Raw genomic sequence first — 10,815 nt, 5'->3', positions numbered from 1 at the left:
TCAATATAGGGAAACTGTCATAGACTTGATCAAAGACCTCCTGGAAACAAAATTTGCTGCCATTTCTAGAAAACAAAACATGCAGGCCCACAGTCTGACCACTTTTGCTACTACCTGTAAATTGCCATTTCAACCCAACCAACAGCACACTGCAAAAGTCAAACATAGGCCTGTTGGAAATAATACTGGGGGGGGGGGGGTGAATCAGTATTAGTAACTCAATAAATTTTTCATTTCCATAGGAAAATTTGTATACGCTACTTTAGCTAAGTGAACCAGCGTGTACATGCGGCTGTTATTAAACCAACCAGTGTATATGCAGATAACTTTTTGATTTAACCAATTTATCATGTATTGAAATTTAACCAGTATGTCAGATATTAATTAGATAGTGCAGTAAAATCAGAATAAAGCATAAGCATCACACATGAACACCAAGATATAAGGTGGAAACCCAATTTAGGTAAAAACCACCTACTGTTGTCGTCTTTGTCTTCTTTTAATAATAAGAAAATTATGTTTGCAATTTTGTACTGGTGCAAACTTATACTAGTACGCAGGCTTCTACCTGTAGAATACTGCAACCTTCTCTCGTTTTCCAGCTACTACTGGAAGGGAGCTATAACCCCATTTTCTATTTTACTAGCTGATATGTTTGCTAGTACGTAGGTGCTGACCTACAGAAGGCTACGACCTTCTCTCTTCCTCCAAGGACCACGTTTCATAAGTTTTTAGACTGGATCCATCAACAACATCATAAGTGTAATTCAATCATCAAATATATTTGCATCAACCAATCACCTTTGGAACCAACCACAACTGAATCAATCAATCACTTTGACAACCCATCAATCTGATCATTCAGAATATTGTCACCAGAATACAGTAACCAGAACCCAAACAAGAACCCAAAACTCTGCAACAACAAACAACATAAACTAAAACATATTTTATAAGGTATACCCTACTTTCATGTGTCGAACCAGCATGTATACATGCTTTTCTCAAAGCCAAATAGTGTATACATCTGCAAATATTAATTCATAATTCTGCAGCTATTCCAGACTCCAGTTATACCTAGATCATATCATTTATAGAATAATATATGCGTCTGTATTCAGATCTAGAATATACATGAGCAAAAACACTTAATGATAGTTCGTTTTATGCCTTAAGATCCCGATCCATCATTAGATCTAATCCCTCATCATCTACTAAGGTTCATCCTTGGCTCAGGTCCAACAATGCACCATAACCCAATAACCTACATACTAGATCTCACACTTCATCAGATGTTCGATAATTGCACCCCTTGGCCTAATGATCTTCTCCTCCTTTTATAGTTTTATGCCTTTCTCAATACCATGTACCAAAACCACTTAGGACCAATACCTTCTGTTATCACTTAGGAATTCTAATGCCAAAATTTCTCATACTAGCTTGATGATAAAGGTTGGTGTTAGTCCAAGTTTGAGTTTGCTTTTTCCGTAGAGTCTGAGTTTTAGGGGTCTTGAGTCAAGTATGTATTCTCATTCATCATTGTGCATTCTCATTCTTCACCGGTCTCATAGCCATGTGTCGGTTTGGTTCAAAAATTACTATGTAACACAAAGCCTTTTAGGTGATTTCGTAGCGCATGTAACCATCCTAAAGTGTTTTCGCAACACATTAATCCTTTTTGGAACTTTCGCAGTGCAAAAGTCCATTAGGTAATTTCGCAGCGCAATATGTTATTAGGTGATTTCACAGCGCATAATTCAAAATTTACACTGACCGCGCTGTGAAATCAGAGATTCGTGCATTCCGCAGCGAATCTTTCCCAACTGTCAAATCTGTCAAGTTAATCTATGGCTGCATCATTCATTGTCAGTTTGTGCACTCCACATATCACGTCCAACCGCTTATCTCCATTATTACAACCACCAGGTACGTTGATACACATGGAATACAAGTTCCAAGGAAAGCCAGGTATGCACAATTTTAATGATGATTGTAAGCCTTGCAATTGAAACAAATTTGCAAGATTTCAATTTGAAAAACATTGTCATCAAGCGAGGCAGCTATCAGGCGAGGCAACAATTCAAGTGAGGCAGAGTTTGGATTTTGAGCAGCGCTAGCATTTCAGCTTCCATTACACTGAATCTTCATGGAGGGATCGGCAGAAAGGAAAGACCACAGATCAGGCAAATGTCTGAGAAATGAGCCTGAAGGTTTGGATATAACCTTGAAGAACAGAGAGGTCGAACAGGCATTTAAACAAGCTGGATGTTGGAATTTTTGCAAGAAGCTCCAGGGAGGACATGCACAAGTGACTAAGGAATTTGCACTGAATTTCACAGGACTAAACTCAAAGGTGGGTATGTTGGAATTGCAGGTCTCACCAGACATGATATCCACAGTTACGGAGATTCCAAGAGGGCAAGAAAATTGGTTCAAGAATTTCAAATTTGACATGAACCCATGCAAAGAATTCCTAAAGCAAGAGTTCATTAATTCAGATTTAAGCAAGTCTGTTCCTAGAAGTTATGTCAAAGAATCTTATGCCCATTTTCTCACCTGTATACAGAAGTACCTGACATGTGAAGGAAGATATAACAAAGTGTATTCATACCATTTTAAACTTCTGTTGCATTTCACAGGCAAGACATCTATTGATCTACCTTTTTATTTATTCCACAGTTTAAGTAAAATGTGTGACAAGGTGCAACTAAGAAAAGAAGCCTGTGAGACTTCACTATTCCACCATGGCTTGGTTAAGTTAATGGTTCTGCATGAACTCCAGAGGGTAGGCAGAGACTAGGACACATTCATATTCATGTCCAGTTTCAAGAGTAAGAGCGGTCTCATCCCTCAAGCGGCAAAAGAACCTTCAACAACAACCAATCCTCAAGCAGAAACAAGAGCCAAGAGGGTTTCAAAGTTAAAATCAAGGAAACAAGTTGGAGAGTCTACCAAGCCACTAACTATTCAGGATACACCCCAGTAGTCAATTAAAGAAAAAACTCAGGTCAAAGAAACTGCACATGAATCAAGCACAGGTGGAGTAGTTCAAAGAAGAAGAACTAGGAGCCAGGTGGCCAAAGAAAAAGGTAAGTCAATGAGTATTGAAGAAAGCCCTGTTTCAAAGGGAGACTTAAATGATTTATTACAAGCAATTGACATTGAAGAGTCCCCACTAGTTCAAGATGAGTTGATACAGTCAGGAAAAGAGGAGGCTAAGAAGGTCAAAGCCTCAAAGAAAGTCAAGTTTGATGATCAAGTTGATCAATTTGTTTTTAAGCCCAGGAGACCCATAACAAGGAAGTTCAAACAAGTACAAGAGGTACCACCAAGAGCTGATGAAACATGGGAGGTGACACGGCCTCATGAAAGAAAGGATAAAGGCAAAACAATTGCCACTCAAGAAGAAGGTAGTGTGGAAGACTTGAAAAGGAGATTGGAATCTGCCAACTTTGAAATTGCTAGATTGAAGAAAGCTGCTAGGAAATTTGCAGCTAAGGAGTATTATTTCAACCAAATGCAGGCTCGGTGGGAGGACCAAACATTTCAAATTCCTGAGGTGGTTGATTTTAATGTTCAATTCTGTAGCTGGACTACTCCTGCAATAAAAGAAGCTCAATTTATCAGAAAAGTCAATACAAGCCTCAGGTTTGGGATCAAAGTAATGAAGAAACAAATTAAAGACTTAAAGATACAATTGAACCAGCAAAAAGAATCTCCATAAAGAAATCTCACTTCAAGTAAGGATATGTTTCAAAGTTTTGATGGTTTTTCTTGGTATAATCTTTTCAAACATTCCCATTCAATTTTGGAAGGTCTTGAAACAATTGAAAGAATGTTTTAACAACAAAGTGCTCAAATAGCAAAGTTTTGGGTTGAAACTGTGATTTTTGAAACAACTCAGCAGTTTCGTAGCGCGCTACGAAACTGCTGAAGGTGATGACTAGAGCTCAGCAGTTTTGTAGCGCACTACGAAACTGCTGAAGCTAAATAATCCAATATCAATCAATCAGTTTTGAAACATAAGAGGGAAATTTGAAAGGGGAATATATACAAGGCATAATCTAAAGCTTCAACATTCAACCAGGTCAAGACAGGTGGAGAAAATATGGATTCGAATCCAACTTTAAATTTTTTGTCATAAAGTGAGCACATTTACCATCGTTCAAGATATGTCAAAACAACTTGAAAGAGTTTTTTCCTTTACACATAAAGGAGGTGGACAGCACATCAAGGACGTGGCCATCTATTACATTTTGGATAATCAAAGATAAAGGACATGCTTCTTTGGATTCAAAAATTGTAAGGAAAACTAAAGACCGATGAGCAAGGGTAGTTTCCTATGTTTCAGGACAATGGAGTAGATGTGGCATTGAAGACCAGCATGAAGTTTGAACATTCATCACAGCCAAACTAAAAAGGAACCAAATTTCAAAGAACGAGAACCATTGTAATCAAGGCTATTATTAGCATAACATGGTGTTAGAATCCTACTTGATTTAGACCTCTAGAAAGTCTAGTTGAAGTTTGTTACATTAAATAGGCAGTTAAAAGTTAAACGTGTGTCATTAGAAGTAGATTTCGAATTCCCCTAATGTTTAAGGAGGAATCTTAGTCAGGTCTATATATAGGAGAAAGGGAAATGTAATCAAGGTTGGAAGTTTATGTAAAAAAGCTCTGTTGTCAAGCTTATGTAAAGACTCTGTTTATTTTGGTAATACAGTAAATGGTTTCAGCTGCTCAAGAATCATAGTGGCTTCAATGTATGAATTCCTCTTGTTGTCTTTCATGTTTTCTATAGTATTATCAGTATTTGATTACTTAGAAATCACCTGCAGTGTTCTAATTTCCTTCATATGCTCATATATTGTTCCTTTGTGTCTAATGTACTTTATTTATATTGAAGTCTGAATGCCTTGATTTTATTGCAAAGCCAATTCACTGTTAATACTAAATGACATATGACTCCATGAGCCCAATGGATGCTTGTTAATTTAGAATTTACTAGCCTCATTCCTATTTGTTTCATAAAGAGTTAGCCATCTCAATTATAATCACAAACCTCAAATCCTTTGAGAGAGCCCTCTCAGGCTAAGGAGGCTAAGCCTTAGCTAAAAGATTGGTCTGAAATAGTTACTTGAAATCTTCCTGGTTTGCAGCCTTCCAGGGCCTGATTTTGAGATAACACCTTGGACCAAATACCTAGGGTCAATACATCGAACCAGATACCAACCAGATACCTTGGACCAATACCATGGATCAAAATACCATGGACCAAATACTTTGGACCAAAAACTTAGTTTTCCAAGGTATATGCACTTTTCCTTTGTGAAAGTGTGTGTGTATGTATATGCGACTTGTATACAGAGAACTTGCGTGTATACACAACTTGGTCAATGGAAAAAATATGTATACCTCTCTTTCTTCATTATGTGAAGACGAATCTGTAATTATTTGTTGTTCACCTGCTATAATGTGATCTTTCATCTGAGTGAGTTTCCATCAAGGACAATAGTTGTATCGTAATTCCAAAAATCTCCCCCTTTGGACTTGATGGCAACAACCACACCAAGTCACTTCTCTCCCCCTTTGACATCAAGGGCAAAGGGTCATGCTCCCCCTGAGTACATGTTGAATTCTCTGATATGCTGAAGTGTGCTGATTGAGCTCCCATGAACGAGTCCATGCTCCCCCTGAGCACAAGAAAAGTCTGCAAAAAGATGACTCTATACATACATCACCAATGAATCATACATACATCCATCTCCCAACCAAGTGGGGATATACCAGATTTGACTCATCCACCCAACCAAGTGGGGATATACCAATTGTTTATACATGGAAAAAACAAGAAACATTACATCATCCATCCCATGCATAGTGGGGTTACAAATTAGGTCTTTTCATGACCTTTACATTAAATGATATACATGATATATGTAACAGAAACCAAATATCTTAAAAAATACCATGATGCTCATCAACAACTATCATATGATCTGCACCATCAGCAACATTTGTCAACAACATCCAGACCAGTAACCTGTATATGTCCATAAATATAATCAACCCGTGTCAAAGTATGTCGGCATATATCAACTCATCCTCTTGATCTCATCAAGATCAACTTGCTACATTCCCTTATAATAACCTTTCATGAATCAACTAAGCATATGTCATATCTCCAAGTGGTAGCACAAAATCATGCAAATCATATCATATGTCTGTGAAAACACCATGGACATCATTATCAATAACTGCATGATCTTTCCACCAGAACCTTTATTATATCATCCCTAGGGAACATCCCATATCATCAACCATGATAATCAACATATGTGAGTATCAACCTCTCATCATACAACAAGAACTCATCATCATTGATTAGGTACCGAAGACTTCTAGACATAATGCCAATAATGCTTTATTAGAAGCATACCATGTTCTTCCCCTGAACTTGTTCCACCTGTTCACTATCAGATCTGATCATTGCATATGTCATAAGAGATATCAAAACATCATCATCAATCAAATACACATCAAGTTATCAACAACTTTACGAGGGCCAATATATTTCCACATGTTATCAGCAGATTGTAACAATCATCAAACAGAGCAGATAATTGACAAAACCATAGCAGACTCCTTTTTCCTGAGTCTGGCCGACTAATTTTCTTCAAATCAACATATACGCAACTGTTCCCACAGAAACCTGTGTATGTACATGACTTCACTTCATGAAACTTGTGTAAAACAACCTTTCTCTGAAAAATAGGGTTTAACAGCAAGATGATGCAGCAACTACTCCCAATTTTTGTCTGAGATATTCAAATGTCTCTCCGGGCAGTGGTTTAGTGAATATATCAGCAACTTGTTCTTTGGAGGGAACATACTCCAATTTTACCTTTTTCTCAAGCACTTGTTCACGTAGAAAATGATATTTGATGGGTATGTGCTTGGTCTTGGAGTGCATACCTAGGTCAATACCTCAGACCAGATACCTTGGACCAATACCATGGACCAAATACTTCAGACCAAAAACTTAGTTTTCCAAGGTATACGCACTTTTCCTTATATGAAAGTGTGCGTGTACGTATACATGACTTGTATATAGTGAACCTACATGTATACACATCTTGGTTGATGGTGAAATTTCATATACCTCCCTTTCTTCATTCTGTGAAGACTGATCTGTAATTCTTTGTTGTTCACCTACTATACTATGATCTTTCATCTGAGTGAGTCGCCATCAAGGACAATACCTATATCATAATGCCAACAAGGCCTATTATACCAGACAGCCTAAAGTATTAGCAAATTTTCTCCGAGGATTCTCAGATTTCTGATTTCATGAACAATGAAGGTGAGTTTGAGAATTGTAAGATAGATACAGACTGTATAGTAGACAATAATATAGAAAGTAACATAGATGTAAATATTTTAGATATAGCTAAACCAACTAAATTTACTAGAGTAGAAATAGATAGTTTAGAGAATGTAGAGATTGAAGAAATAATGAATGATGATTAAGAAATTCTCAATCTCAAAAATATTTTTTTTTCCTAAGGGATTAGTCCCTTTAGAAGATTTATTTGACTCTAATGATGTAGCTAGGAAACCCAAAATGGAACCTTTGAGAGCTGACATAGAAGAGTGTAACATAGGAATTGAGGATAAACCAAAACTCATTAAAATATCAAAAGCCTTACCTCTGGAGGAAAAGGTTAAATACATCAATTTGCTTAAAGAGTTCCAGGATGTATTTGCCTGGATTTATGAAGACTTAAAATCTTATGACACCAGCATAATCCAACACAAAATACCTCTAAAAGAAGATCATAAACCTTTCAAATAGAAACTTAGGAGAATAAACCAAGTTCTTATGCCGTCTATTGAGAAAGAAGTTAAAAGAATGTTTGATGCCCAAATTATAACTCCCATTAGATACTCAGATTGGTTTTCAAACCTAGTCACTACTAGGAAAAAGACTGGTGAAATTAGACTTTGTGTAGATTTTAGAAATTTAAACAAGGTCTCACTAAAATATAACTATCCTCTACTAAAAATGGACCACATCTTGTAGAGGGTAGTAGGCTCATCCAGGATTTCACTGTTAGATGATTCTCTGGGTATAACTAGATCTTGGTTCAACTAGAGGACCAAGCCAAAACTGCATTTACTACTCCTTGGGGTACCTTCATGTATTTGAAGATGCCTTTTGGATTAATGAATGCAGGTACCAAATTTCAAAGAGCTATGGATATAGCTTTTGCTAAGGAGATCCATGACTTCTTAGTAGTATATGAAGATGACATCACAGTCTACTCTAAATTTGACAATGAACACCTATACCACCTGAGAAGAGTATTTATCAAATGTAGAAAATTTGGGATTTCTTTAAATCCACAAAAGACACTCTTTGGTCTGGAAGAGGGAAAACTATTGGAACATATCATATCTAAATATGGGATTAGAATAGATCCTACTAGAATAGATGCCATTTTGACAATTACCCATCCTAGAAACATTAGAGAATTATAGTAATTTCTAGGCAAGATAAAATTTCTTAGGAGATTCATTTCAGATATAGCAGAAATGATTAGATAATTAAATAACATGCTAAGAAAGGACTCAACACTTAAATGGAAAGTGGAGGCCAAAAAATCCTTTGAAGCCATCAAGGAAGCCTTAACCAAGACTCCAGTCCTAATTTTAACAAGGATTTTATAATTTTTTCTTTTGCTTCAAAACACACCATTGAAGCAGTCTTGTTGCAAAAGAACAACCAAGGATATGAACAACACATTGCGTTTTTTAGTAAATCCTTAAGAGATGCCACACTAAAATAAAATATTATGGAAAAACAAGCATTAGCTTTAGTTAAGGCTATCAAAGACTTCAGAGTATACATTCTGTATTCTCACATTATTGCTTATGTTCCAAATTATGTATAAGGACATTTTGACACAAAATGGGCCTGAAGGGAAAAGAGGCAAATGGATTCCCACAATATTGGAATATGACATATAGATAAAGCCAACTAAGCTTATCAAAGGCCAAGGTTTAGCCAAAATCATGGCTGAATCAATATGTCAGGCCCTTGATATAAACTTCATTAGTGCCCTTGATGATTAGGATGAGATGGCAACTCCACCGATCAGTGAACTTTTTACTGATTCACCTTGGTATGCAGATATTATATTTGTATTACAAAATTTACAAGCTCCTCCTGGTTTAACAAGAACTAAAGCTAGATTTTTGAACATGAAGTCATTAAAGTATTGTATCATAGATAATTCATTGTTTTGGAAAGACAATAGTGGTATTCTTTTGAATTGCTTACTGAAAAATGAAGCTGATAAAATCATGCAAGAGTTTCATGCAGGGGATTGTGGAGGACACTTGTACTGGAAGACTACTACTAACAAAATCTTGAGGGTTGGTTTCTACTAGCCCACTTTGTTTTCAGATGTTAAGAAACATGTGACCTCCTATCATAAATTCTAGATATTTGAGGGAAAGAGAAAACTTTTACCCTTGCCTCTTAAACCAATTTCCACTAAAATTCCATTTCAACAATGGGGGTTAGACTTCAATGGAGAAATACACCTAGCCTCTTTAGCTCAACAAAAATGGATTCTGATAGCTTCTGACTATTTCACCAAATGGATAGAAGCCATCCCTTCTATACAAGCCACAAACAATGTCATAATCTCATTTCTAGAAAATAATATCGTGTCAAGATTTGGGTGCCCCCAAAATCTCATTACTGATAATGCAGCTGCCTTTAAATCCAAGAGAATGATAGACTTCTATAACAAATACCACATCACCCTTGGCCACTCCATTGCCTATTACCCTCAAGGTAATGGAATTGCAGAGTCATCTAATAAAATCCTGGTAAATATCATTAAGAAATTGCTAGAAGATAAAAAAAAAGACATGGAACAAGAACTTAGTCAATGCCTTATGGGAAGATAGACTAACTACTAAGAAATCCATTGGAACATCACCTTATCAGCTGGTATATGGGATGGATGTTGTTTTTCCATCATCTTTAGGAGTACCAGTGATGAAGATCATCCAGGAATTACAGGTGGAACCAAATGATATTCAGAGAAGAATAAATCAGACCATACACCTGCAGCAGACTAGAGAAGAAGTATATGTAAAATCACAGGTAATCCAGGACAAAATCAAAAAGGTTTTTGATAAAAAGACTAAAGAAAATGATTTTTACTTAGGAGATAAAGTCCTTAAGCGAGATTCAAGGAGAGAAGACAAAGGCAAGCATGGAAAATTTGATTTTTTGTGGCAAGGGCCTTATGTCATTTATGGTTATAGGGGCAACAATGCCTTTTTCTTGAGAGAAATAGATGGATTAGATCTACCAGGAGGACCTGTTAATGTTAGAATGCTGAAGCATTATTTTTCAACTGACTAATAATATTTCACTTTACTTTGCATCATTGTACATAACATTGCGGAGTGCAGATTGGATTGGATGGTAATCCTTTGATGTTGAAGCCCAGAGTGAAGGCCTTGAGCTTTGAAGGATTCACTATCATAACTATCAATAAAGTAGAAACCTAGAAGGACAATTCACAAGGTAACTACAGTCACAATTCAAAGGCTACTGATCTTTAGATTTCTTGACATTTCACCAGGAAATGCCATTCCCATATGGAGCCACTGTTAGGGTCCTACAATAATATGATTCATAATTTTGAATTGGCTGTGATTAAGTCTTGTAATATTGTACATGCCTGTGCTTTTCTGCAAATGTTTTCCATATTAAATGAAAATAAAAAATTA

This window comes from Pinus tabuliformis, chromosome 5_2 (assembly GCF_031772625.1).
Source record: "Pinus tabuliformis cultivar Carrire ecotype Pingquan chromosome 5_2, CPIR1, whole genome shotgun sequence".
Lineage (NCBI taxonomy): Eukaryota > Viridiplantae > Streptophyta > Pinopsida > Pinales > Pinaceae > Pinus > Pinus tabuliformis.
Note: the sequence above shows the minus strand (reverse complement) of the source record.